Below are 14496 nucleotides of genomic sequence, written 5' to 3' on the forward strand. Positions count from 1 at the left end.
TCCGATCCTATCCTCTATCCTATCCTATCCTCTATCCTATCCTATACTCTACCCTATCCTATCCTCTATCCTATCCTATCCTCTATCCTATCCTATCCTCTAACCTATCCTATCCTCTATCCTATCAAATCCCCTATCCTATCCTCTATCCTATCCTATCCTCTATCCTATCCTATCCTCTATCCTATCCTATCCTCTATCCTATCCTATCCTCTATCCTATCCTATCCTCTATCCTAACCTCTATCCTATCCTATCCTCTATCCTATCCTATCCTATCCTCTATCCTATCCTATCCTCTATCCTATCCTATCCTCTATCCTATCCTATCCTCTATCCTATCCTATCCTCTATCCTATCCTATCCTCTATCCTATCCTATCCTCTATCCTATCCTATCCTCTATCCTATCCTATCCTCTATCCTATCCTATCCTCTATCCTATCCTATCCTCTATCCTATGCTATCCTCTATCCTATACTATCCTCTATCCTATCCTATCTTCTATCCTATCCTATCCTCTATCCTATCAAATCCCCTATCCTATCCTCTATCCTATCCTATCCTGTATCCTATCCTATCCTCTATCCTATCCTATCCTATCCTCTATCCTATCCTATCCTCAATCCTATCCTATCCTCTATCCTCTATCCTATCCTATCCGCAATCCTATCCTCTATCCTATCCTATCCTCAATCCTATCCTATCCTCTATCCTCTATCCTATCCTATCCGCTATCCTATCCTCTACCCTATCCTCTATCCTATCCTCTATCCTATCCTCTACCCTATCCTCTATCCTATCCTCTATCCTATCCTCTATCCTATCCTCTATCCTATCCTATCCTCTATCCTATCCTATCCTCTATCCTATCCTATCCTCTATCCTATCCTATCCTCTATCCTATCCAATCCTCTATCCTATCCTATCCTCTATCCTATGCTATCCTCTATCCTATACTATCCTCTATCCTATCCTATCTTCTATCCTATCCTATCCTCTATCCTATCAAATCCCCTATCCTATCCTCTATCCTATCCTATCCTGTATCCTATCCTATCCTCTATCCTATCCTATCCTATCCTCTATCCTATCCTATCCTCAATCCTATCCTATCCTCTATCCTATCCTATCCTCTATCCTATCCTCTATCCTATCCTCTATCCTATCCTCTATCCTATCCTATCCTCTATCCTATCCTATCCTCTATCCTATCCTATCCTCTATTCTATCCTATCCTCTATCCTATCCTATCCTCTATCCTCTCCTATCCTCTATCCTCTATCCTATCCTATCCTCTATCCTATCCTATCCTCTATCCTATCCTATCCTCTATCCTATCCTCTATCCTATCCTATCCACTACCCTATCCTATCCTCTATCCTATCCTATCCTCTATCCTATCCTATCCTCTATCCTATCCTATCCTCTATCCTATCCTATCCTCTATCCTCTATCCTATCCTATCCTCTATCCTATCCTATCCTCTATCCTCTATCCTATCCTATCCTCTATCCTATCCTATCCTCTATCCTATCCTATCCTCTATCCTATCCTATCCTCTATCCTATCCTATCCTCTATCCTATCCTATCCTCTATCCTATCCTATCCTCTATCCTATCCTATCCTCTATCCTATCCTATCCTCTATCCTATCCTATCCTATCCTCTATCCTATCCTATCCTCTACCCTATCCTATCCTCTATCCTATCCTATATTCTATCCTATCCTATCCTCTATCCTATCAAATCCCCTATCCTATCCTCTATCCTATCCTATCCTGTATCCTATCCTATCCTCTATCGTATCCTATCCTATCCTCTATCCTATCCTATCCTCAATCCTATCCTATCCTCTATCCTATCCTATCCTCAATCCTATCCTATCCTCTATCCTATCCTATCCTCAATCCTATCCTATCCTCTATCCTATCCTATCCTCTATCCAATCCTCTATCCAAGCTCTATCCTATCCTCTATCCTATCCTCTATCCTATCCTATTCTCTATCCTATCCTATCCTCTATCCTATCCTATCCTCTATCCTATCCTATCCTCTATCCTATCCTATCCTCTATCCTATCCTATCCTCTATCCTATCCTATCCTCTATCCTATCCTATCCTCTATCCTATCCTATCCTCTATCCTATCCTATCCTCTATCCTATCCTATCCTCTATCCTATCCTATCCGCTATCCTATCTTATCCTCTATCCTCTATCCTATCCTATCCTCTATCCTATCCTATCCTCTATCCTATCCTATCCTCTATCCTATCCTATCCTCTATCCTATCCTATCCTGTATCCTATCCTATCATGTATACTATCCTATCCTCTATCCTATCCTATCCTCTATCCTATCCTATCCTCTATCCTATCCTATCCTCCATCCTATCAAATCCCCTATCCTATCCTCTATCCTATCCTATCCTGTATCCTATCCTATCATGTATCCTATCCTATCCTCTATCCTATCCTATCCTCTATCCTATCCTATCCTCTATCCTATCAAATCCCCTATCCTATCCTCTATCCTATCCTATCCTCTACCCTATCCTATCCTCTATCCGATCCTATCCTCTATCCTATCGTATCCTCTATCCTATCCTATACTCTACCCTATCCTATCCTCTATCCTATCCTATCCTCTATCCTATCCTATCCTCTAACCTATCCTATCCTCTATCCTATCAAATCCCCTATCCTATCCTCTATCCTATCCTATCCTGTATCCTATCCTATCCTCTACCCTATCCTATCCTCTATCCGATCCTATCCTCTATCATATCCTATCCTCTATCCTATCCTATACTCTACCCTATCCTATCCTCTATCCTATCCTATCCTCTATCCTATCCTATCCTCTAACCTATCCTATCCTCTATCCTATCAAATCCCCTATCCTATCCTCTATCCTATCCTATCCTCTATCCTATCCTATCCTCTATCCTATCCTGTCCTCTATCCTATCCTATCCTCTATCCTATCTTATCCTCAATCCTAACCTCTATCCTATCCTATCCTGTATCCTATCCTATCCTATCCTCTATCCTATCCTATCCTCTATCCTATCCTATCCTCTATCCTATCCTATCCTCTATCCTATCCTATCCTCTATCCTATCCTATCCTCTATCCTATCCTATCCTATCCTATCCTCTATCCTATCCTATCCTCTATCCTATCCTATCCTCTATTATATCCTATCCTCTATCCTATCCTATCCTCTATCCTATCCTATCCGCTATCCTATCCTATCCTCTATCCTATCCTATCCTCTATCCTATCCTATCCTCTATCCTATCCTAACCTCTATCCTATCCTATCCTCTATCCTATCCTATCCTCTATCCTATCCTATCCTCTATCCTATCCTATCCTCTATCCTATCCTATCCTCTATCCTATCCTATCCTATCCTCTATCCTATCCTATCCTCTATCCTATCCTATCCTCTATCCTATCTTATCCTCTATCCTATCCTATCCTCTATCCTATCCTATCCTCTATCCTATCCTATCCTCTATCCTATCCTATCCTCTATCCTATCCTATCCTCTATCCTATCCTATCCTCTATCCTATCCTATCCTCTATCCTATCCTATCCTCTATCCTATCCTATCCTCTATCCTATCCTATCCTCTATCCTATCCTATCCTCTATCCTATCCTATCCTCTATCCTATCCTATCCTCTATCCTATCCTATCCTCTACCCTATCCTATCCTATCCTATCCTCTATCCTATCCTATCCTCTATCCTATCCTATCCTCTATTATATCCTATCCTCTATCCTATCCTATCCTCTATCCTATCCTATCCGCTATCCTATCCTATCCTCTATCCTATCCTATCCTCTATCCTATCCTATCCTCTATCCTATCCTAACCTCTATCCTATCCTATCCTCTATCCTATCCTTTCCTCTATCCTATCATATCCTCTATCCTATCCTATCCTCTATCCTATCCTATCCTCTATCCTATCCTATCCTCTATCCTATCCTATCCTCTATCCTATCCTATCCTCTATCCTATCCTATCCTCTATCCTATCCTATCCTCTATCCTATCCTCTATCCTATCCTCTATCCTATCCTATCCTCTATCCTATCCAATCACCTATCCTATCCTCTATCCTTTCCTATCCTGTATCCAATCCAATCCCCTATCCTATCCTCTGTTCGATCCTATCGTCTATTATATCCCATCCTCTATCCTATCCTATCCTCTATCCTATCCTATCCTCTATCCTATCCTATCCTCTATCCTATCCTATCCTCTATCCTATCCTATCCTCTATCCTATCCTATCCTCTATCCTATCCTATCCTCTATCCTATCCTATCCTCTATCCTATCCTATCCTCTATCCTATCCTATCCTCTATCCTATCCTATCCTCTATCCTATCCTATCCTCTATCCTATCCTATCCTCTATCATATCCTCTCCTCTATCCTATCCTATCCTCTATCCTATCCTATCCTCTACCCTATCCTATCCTCTATCGTCTCCTGTCCTCTATTCTATCCAATCCCCTATCCTATCCTCTATCCTATCCTATCCTCTATCCTATCCAATCACCTATCCTATCCTCTATCCTTTCCTATCCTGTATCCAATCCAATCCCCTATCCTATCCTCTGTTCGATCCTATCGTCTATTATATCCCATCCTCTATCCTATCCTATCCTCTATCCTATCCTATCCTCTATCCTATCCTATCCTCTATCCTATCCTATCCTCTATCCTATTCTATCCTCTATCCTAACCTATCCTCTATCCTATCCTATCCTCTATCCTATCCTATCCTCTATCCTATCCTATCCTCTATCCTATCCTATCCTCTATCCTATCCTATCCTCTATCCTATCCTATCCTCTATCCTATCCTATCCTCTATCCTATCATATCCTCTATCCTATCCTATCCTCTATCCTATCCTATCCTCTATCCTATCATATCCTCTATCCTATCCTATCCTCTATCCTATCCTATCCTCTATCGTCTCCTGTCCTCTATTCTATCCAATCCCCTATCCTATCGCCTATCCTATCCTATCCTCTATCCTATCCTATCCTCTATCCTATCCTATCCTCTATTATATCCTATCCTCTATCCTATCCTATCCTCTATCCTATCCTATCCGCTATCCTATCCTATCCTCTATCCTATCCTATCCTCTATCCTATCCTATCCTCTATCCTATCCTAACCTCTATCCTATCCTATCCTCTATCCTATCCTATCCTCTATCCTATCCTATCCTCTATCCTATCCTATCCTCTATCCTATCCTATCCTCTATCCTATCCTATCCTATCCTCTATCCTATCCTATCCTCTATCCTATCCTATCCTCTATCCTATCTTATCCTCTATCCTATCCTATCCTCTATCCTATCCTATCCTCTATCCTATCCTATCCTCTATCCTATCCTATCCTCTATCCTATCCTATCCTCTATCCTATCCTATCCTCTATCCTATCCTATCCTCTATCCTATCCTATCCTCTATCCTATCCTATCCTCTATCCTATCCTATCCTCTATCCTATCCTATCCTCTATCCTATCCTATCCTCTATCCTATCCTATCCTCTATCCTATCCTATCCTCTACCCTATCCTATCCTATCCTATCCTCTATCCTATCCTATCCTCTATCCTATCCTATCCTCTATTATATCCTATCCTCTATCCTATCCTATCCTCTATCCTATCCTATCCGCTATCCTATCCTATCCTCTATCCTATCCTATCCTCTATCCTATCCTATCCTCTATCCTATCCTAACCTCTATCCTATCCTATCCTCTATCCTATCCTTTCCTCTATCCTATCATATCCTCTATCCTATCCTATCCTCTATCCTATCCTATCCTCTATCCTATCCTATCCTCTATCCTATCCTATCCTCTATCCTATCCTATCCTCTATCCTATCCTATCCTCTATCCTATCCTATCCTCTATCCTATCCTCTATCCTATCCTCTATCCTATCCTATCCTCTATCCTATCCAATCACCTATCCTATCCTCTATCCTTTCCTATCCTGTATCCAATCCAATCCCCTATCCTATCCTCTGTTCGATCCTATCGTCTATTATATCCCATCCTCTATCCTATCCTATCCTCTATCCTATCCTATCCTCTATCCTATCCTATCCTCTATCCTATCCTATCCTCTATCCTATCCTATCCTCTATCCTATCCTATCCTCTATCCTATCCTATCCTCTATCCTATCCTATCCTCTATCCTATCCTATCCTCTATCCTATCCTATCCTCTATCCTATCCTATCCTCTATCCTATCCTATCCTCTATCCTATCCTATCCTCTATCATATCCTCTCCTCTATCCTATCCTATCCTCTATCCTATCCTATCCTCTACCCTATCCTATCCTCTATCGTCTCCTGTCCTCTATTCTATCCAATCCCCTATCCTATCCTCTATCCTATCCTATCCTCTATCCTATCCAATCACCTATCCTATCCTCTATCCTTTCCTATCCTGTATCCAATCCAATCCCCTATCCTATCCTCTGTTCGATCCTATCGTCTATTATATCCCATCCTCTATCCTATCCTATCCTCTATCCTATCCTATCCTCTATCCTATCCTATCCTCTATCCTATCCTATCCTCTATCCTATTCTATCCTCTATCCTAACCTATCCTCTATCCTATCCTATCCTCTATCCTATCCTATCCTCTATCCTATCCTATCCTCTATCCTATCCTATCCTCTATCCTATCCTATCCTCTATCCTATCCTATCCTCTATCCTATCCTATCCTCTATCCTATCATATCCTCTATCCTATCCTATCCTCTATCCTATCCTATCCTCTATCCTATCATATCCTCTATCCTATCCTATCCTCTATCCTATCCTATCCTCTATCGTCTCCTGTCCTCTATTCTATCCAATCCCCTATCCTATCGCCTATCCTATCCTATCCTCTATCCAATCCAATCCCCTATCCTATCCTATCCTCTATCCTATCCTATCCTCTATCCTATCCTATCCTCTATCCTATCCTATCCTCTATCCTATCCTATCCTCTATCCTATCCTATCCTCTATCCTATCGTATCCTCTATCCTATCCTATCCTCTATCGTCTCCTGTCCTCTATTCTATCCAATCCCCTATCCTATCGCCTATCCTATCCTATCCTCTATCCAATCCAATCCCCTATCCTATCCTCAGTTCAATCCTATCCTCTATCCTATCCTATCCTCTATCCTATCCTATCCTCTATCCTTTCCTCTATCCTATCGTATCCTCTATCCTATTATATCCTATATCCTATCCTATCTTCTATCCTATCCAATCCCCTATCCTATCCTCTGTTCGATCCTATCGTCTATTATATCCCATCCTCTATCCTATCCTATCCTCTATCCTATCCTATCCTCTATCCTACCCTATCCTCTACCCTATCCTATGCTCTATCCTATCCTATCGTCTATCCTATCCTCTATCCTATCCTATCTTCTATCCTATCCTATCCTATCTTATCCTCTATCCGATCCTATCCTCTATCCTATCCTATCCTCTATCCTATACTATCCTCTATCCTATCCTATCCTCTATCCTATCCTATCCTCTATCCTATCCTATCCTCTATCCTATCCTATCCTCTATCCTATCCTATCCTCTATCCTATCCTATCCTCTATCCTATGCTATCCTCTATCCTATCCTATCCTCTATCCGATCCTATCCTCTATCCTATCGTATCCTCTATCCTATCCTATCCTCTATCCTATCCTATCCTCTATCCTCTATCCTATCCTATACTCTATCCAATCCTCTATCCTATCCTATCATCTATCCTATCCTATCCTCTATCCTATCCTATCATCTATCCTATCCTATCCTCTATCCTATCCTATCTTCTATCCTACCCTATCATCTATCCTATCAAATCCCCTATCCTATCCTCTATCCGATCCAATCCTCTATCCTATCGTATCCTCTATCCTATCCTATCCTCTATCCTATCCTATCCTCTATCCTCTATCCTATCCTATACTCTATCCAATCCTCTATCCTATCCTATCATCTATCCTATCCTATCCTCTATCCTATCCTATCATCTATCCTATCCTATCCTCTATCCTATCCTATCTTCTATCCTACCCTATCATCTATCCTATCAAATCCCCTATCCTATCCTCTATCCTATCGTATCCTCTATCCTATCCTATCTTCTATCGTATCCTATCCTCTATCCTATCAAATCCTCTATACTATCCTCTATCCTATCCTATCCTGTATCATACCCAATCCTCTATCCTGTCCTATCATCTATCCTCAAGTCTATCCTTTCCTGTATCCTATCCAATCCTCTATCCTATCCTATCCTCTATCCTATCGTATCCTCTACCCTATCCTATGCTCTATCCTATCCTATCGTCTATCCTATCCTCTATCCTATCCTATCTTCTATCCTATCCTATCCTATCCAATCCTCTATCCTATCCATTCCTCTGTCCTATCATATCCTCTATCCTATCCTATCCTCTATCCTATCCTATCCTGTCCTATCCTCTATCCTATCCTATCCTCTATCCTATCCTATCCTCTATCCTATCCTATCCTCTATCCTATCCTATCCTCTATCCTATCCTATCCTCTATCCTATCCTATCCTCTATCCTATCCTATCCTCTATCCTATCCTATCCTCTATCCTATCCTATCCTCTATCCTATCCTATCCTCTATCCTATCCTATCCTCTATCCTATCCTATCCTCTATCCTATCCAATCACCTATCCTATGCTCTATCCGATCCTATCCTCTATCCTATCCAATCCCCTGTCCTATCCTCTATCCTATCCTGCCCTCTATCCTATCGTATCCTCTATCCTATCGAATCCTCTATCCTATCCTATCCTCTATCCTATCCTATCCTCTATCCTATCCTATCCTCTATCCTATCCTATCCTCTATCCTATCCTATCCTCTATCCTATCCTATCCTCTATCCTATCCTATTCTCTATCCTATCCTATCCTCTATCCTATCCTATCCTCTATCCTATCGAATCCTCTATCCTAACCTATCGTGTATCCTATAATATCCTCTATCCTATCGAATCCTCTATCCTATCCTCTATCGTATCCTCTATCCTATCCTCTATCCTATCCTATCCTCAATGCAATCCTGTATTCTATCCAATCCTCTATCCTATCCTATCCTCTATCCTATCTTATCCTCTATCCTATCCTATCCTCTATCCTATCCTATCCTCTATCCTATCCTATCCTCTATCCTATCCTATCCACTATCCTATCCCCTATCCTATCCTATCTTCTATCCTATCCTATCCTCTATCCTATCCTACCCTCTATCCTATCCTATCCTCTATCATATCCAGTCACCTATCCTATCCTCTATCCTATCCTATCCTCTATCCAACCCAATCCTCTATCCTATCCTCTGTTCGATCCTATCCTCTATTATATCCTATCCTCTATCCTATCCTATCCTCTATCCTATCCTATCCTCTATCCTATCCTATCCTCTATCCTTTCCTCTATCCTATCGTATCCTCTATCCTATCCTATCCTCTATCCTATCCTATCCTCTATCCTATCCTATCCTCTATCCTATCCTATCCTCTATCCTATCCTCTATCCTATCCTATCCTCTATCCTATCCAATCACCTATCCTATCCTCTATCCGATCCTATCCTCTATCCTATCCTATCCTCTATCCGATCCTGTCCTCTATCCTATCCAATCATCTATCCTATCCCCTATCCTATCCTATCCTTTATCCTATTCTATACTCTATCCTATCCTATCCGCTATCCTATCCGCTATCCTATCCTATCCTCTATCCTATAATATCCCCTATCCTATCCTATCCTCTATCCTATCGTATCCTCTATCCTATCCTATACTCTATCCTATCCTATCCTCTATCCTATCCTATCCTCTATCCTATCCTATCCTCTATCCTATCCTATCCTCTATCCTATCCTATCCTCTATCCTATCCTATCCTCTATCCTATCCTATCCTCTATCCTATCCTATCCTCTATCCTATCCTATCCTCTATCCTATCCTATCGTCTATCCTATCCTATCCTCTATCCTATCCTATCCTCTATCCAATCCTATCCTCTATCCTATCCTATCCTCTATCCAATCCAAACCCCTATCCTATCCTCTGTTCGATCCTATCCTCTATTATATCCTATCCTCTATCCTATCCTATCCTCTATCCTATCCTATCCTCTATGCTATCCTATCCTCTATCCTATGCTCTATCCTATCCTATCCTCTATCCTATCCTATCCTCTATCCTATCCTATCCTCTATCGTATCCTATCCTCTATCCTATCCTATCCTCTATCCTATCCTATCCTCTATCCTATCGAATTCTCTATCCTAACCTATCGTGTATCCTATAATATCCTCTATCCTATCGAATCCTCTATCCTATCCTCTATCCTACCCTCTATCCTATCCTCTATCCTATCCAATCACCTATCCTATCCTCTATCCGATCCTATCCTCTATCCTATCCAATCACCTATCCTGTCCTCTATCCGATCCTATCCTCTATCCTATCCTATCCTCTATCCGATCCTATCCTCTATCCTATCCTATCCTCTATCCTATCCAATCCCCTGTCCTATCCTCTATCCTATCCTGCCCTCTATCCTATCGAATCCTCTATCCTAACCTATCGTGTATCCTATAATATCCTCTATCCTATCGAATCCTCTATCCTATCGAATCCTCTATCCTAACCTATCGTGTATCCTATAATATCCTCTATCCTATCGAATCCTCTATCCTATCGAATCCTCTATCCTATCCTCTATCCTATCATCTATCCTATCATATCCTCTATCTTATCCTATCCTCTATCCTATCCTATTCTCTATCCAATCCCCTATCCGATGCTCTATCCAATCTTATCATCTATCCTATCCTATCCTCAATCCTATCCTATCCTCTATCCTATCCTATCCTCTATCCTATTCTATACTCTATCCTATCCTATCCTCTATCCTATCCTATCCTCTATCCTATCCTATCCTCTCTCCTATCCTATCTTCTATCCTATCCTATCCTCTATCCTATCCTATCCTCTATCCTATCCTATCCTCTATCCTATCCTATTCTCTATCCAATCCCCTATCCGATCCTCTATCCTGTCTTATCATCTATCCTATCCTATCCTCAATCCTATCCTATCCTCAATCCTATCCTATCCTCTATCCTATCCTATCCTCTATCCTATTCTATACTCTATCCTATCCTATCCTCTATCCTATCCTATCCTATCCTCTATCCTATCCTATCCTCTCACCTATCCTATCTTCTATCCTATCCTATCCTCTATCCTATCCTATCCTCTATCCTATCATATCCTCTATCCTATCCTATTCTCTATCCAATCCCCTATCCGATCCTCTATCCTGTCTTATTATCTATCCTATCCTATCCTCAATCCTATCCTATCCTCAATCCTATCCTATCCTCTATCCTATCCTATCCTCTATCCTATTCTATACTCTATCCTATCCTCTCCTCTATCCTATCCTATCCTCTATCTTATCCTATCCTCTATCCTATCCAATCACCTATCCTATCCTCTATCCGATCCTATCCTCTATCCTATCCTATCACCTATCCTGTCCTCTATCCGATCCTATCCTCTATCCTATCCTATCCTCTATCCGATCCTATCCTCTATCCTATTGTATCCTCAATCCTATCCTATCCTCTATCCTATCCTATCCTCTATCCTATTCTATACTCTATCCTATCCTATCCTCTATCCTATCCTATCCTCTATCCTATCCTATCCTCTCTCCTATCCTATCATCTATCCTATCCTATCCTCTATCCTATCCTATCATCTATCCTATCCTATCCTCTATCCTATCCTATCTTCTATCCTACCCTATCATCTATCCTATCAAATCCCCTATCCTATCCTCTATCCTATCGTATCCTCTATCCTATCCTATCTTCTATCGTATCCTATCCTCTATCCTATCAAATCCTCTATACTATCCTCTATCCTATCCTATCCTGTATCATACCCAATCCTCTATCCTGTCCTATCATCTATCCTCAAGTCTATCCTTTCCTGTATCCTATCCAATCCTCTATCCTATCCTATCCTCTATCCTATCCTATCCTCTATACTCCATCCTATCCTATCCTCTATCCTATCCTATCCTCTATCCTATCCTATCCTCTATCCGATCCTATCCTCTATCCTATCCAACCTCTATCCTATACTATCCTCTATCCTATCCTATCCTCTATCCTATCCTATCCTCTATCCTATCCTATCCTCTATCCTATCCTATCCTCTATCCTATCCTATCCTCTATCCTATCCTATCCTCTATCCTATCCTATCTTCTATCCTATCCTATCCTATCCAATCCTCTATCCTATCCATTCCTCTGTCCTATCATATCCTCTATCCTATCCTATCCTCTATCCTATCCTATCCTCTATCCTCTAACCTATCCTATGCTCTATCCTATCCTATCCTCTATCCTATCCTATCCTCTATCCGATCCTATCCTCTATCCTATCCTATCCTCTATCCTATCAAATCCCCTATCCTATCCTCTATCCTATCCTATCCTGTATCCTATCCTATCCTCTATCCTATCCTATCCTCTATCCTATCCTATCCTGTATCCTATCCTATCCTCTATCCTATCCTATCCTCTATCCTATCCTATCCTCTATCCGATCCTATCCTCTATGCTATCCTATCCTCTATCCTATCCTATCCTCTATCCTATCCTATCCTCTATCCTACCCTATCATCTATCCTATCAAATCCCCTATCCTATCCTCTATCCTATCGTATCCTCTATCCTATCCTATCTTCTATCCTATCATATCCTCTATCCTATCAAATACCCTATCCTATCCTCTATCCTATCCTATCCTCTATCCTATCCTATCCTCTATCCTATCCTATCCTCTATCCTATCCTATCCTGTATCATACCCAATCCTCTATCCTGTCCTATCATCTATCCTCAAGTCTATCCTTTCCTGTATCCTATCCAATCCTCTATCCTATCCTATCCTCTATCCTATCGTATCCTCTATCCTATCCTATCTTCTATCCTATCCTATCCTCTATCCTATCAAATCCCCTATCCTATCCTCTATCCGATCCTATCCTCTATGCTATCCTATCCTCTATCCTATCCTATCCTCTATCCTATCCTATCCTCTATCCTACCCTATCATCTATCCTATCAAATCCCCTATCCTATCCTCTATCCTATCCTATCCTCTATCCTATCCTATCCTCTATCCTATCCTATCCTCTATCCGATCCTAACCTCTATCCTATCCTATCCTCTATCCTATACTATCCTCTATCCTATCCTATCCTCTATCCTATCCTATCCTCTATCCTATCCTATCCTCTATCCTATCCTATCCTCTATCCTATCCTATCCTCTATCCTATCCTATCCTCTATCCTATGCTATCCTCTATCCTATCCTATCCTCTATCCGATCCTATCCTCTATCCTATCCTATCCTCTATCCTATCCTATCCTCTATCCTATCCTATCCTCTAACCTATCCTATCCTCTATCCTATCCTATCCTCTATCCTATCAAATCCCCTATCCTATCCTCTATCCTATCCTATCCTGTATCCTATCCTATCCTCTATCCTATCCTATCCTCTATCCTATCCTATCCTCTATCCGATCCTATCCTCTATCCTATCCTATCCTCTATCCTATCCTCTATCCTATCCTATCCTCTATCCTATCCTATCCTCTATCCTATCCTATCCTCTATGCTATCCTATCCTCTATCCTATCCTATCCTCTATCCTATCCTATCCCCTATCCTACCCTATCCTCTATCCTATCCTATCCTCTATCCTATCCTATCCTCTATCCTACCCTATCCTCTACCCTATCCTATGCTCTATCCTATCCTATCGTCTATCCTATCCTCTATCCTATCCCCTATCCTACCCTATCCTCTATCCTATCCTATCCTCTATCCTATCCTATCCTCTATCCTACCCTATCCTCTACCCTATCCTATGCTCTATCCTATCCTATCGTCTATCCTATCCTCTATCCTATCCTATCTTCTATCCTATCCTATCCTATCTTATCCTCTATCCGATCCTATCCTCTATCCTATCCTATCCTCTATCCTATACTATCCTCTATCCTATCCTATCCTCTATCCTATCCTATCCTCTATCCTATCCTATCCTCTATCCTATCCTATCCTCTATCCTATAATATCCCCTATCCTATCCTATCCTCTATCCTATCGTATCCTCTATCCTATCCTATACTCTATCCTATCCTATCCTCTATCCTATCCTATCCTCTATCCTATCCTATCCTCTATCCTATCCTATCCTCTATCCTATCCTATCCTCTATCCTATCCTATCCTCTATCCTATCCTATCCTCTATCCTATCCGCTATCCTATCCTATCCTCTATCCTATAATATCCCCTATCCT

Source organism: Halictus rubicundus, unplaced genomic scaffold (genome assembly GCF_050948215.1).
Source record: "Halictus rubicundus isolate RS-2024b unplaced genomic scaffold, iyHalRubi1_principal scaffold0101, whole genome shotgun sequence".
Lineage (NCBI taxonomy): Eukaryota > Metazoa > Arthropoda > Insecta > Hymenoptera > Halictidae > Halictus > Halictus rubicundus.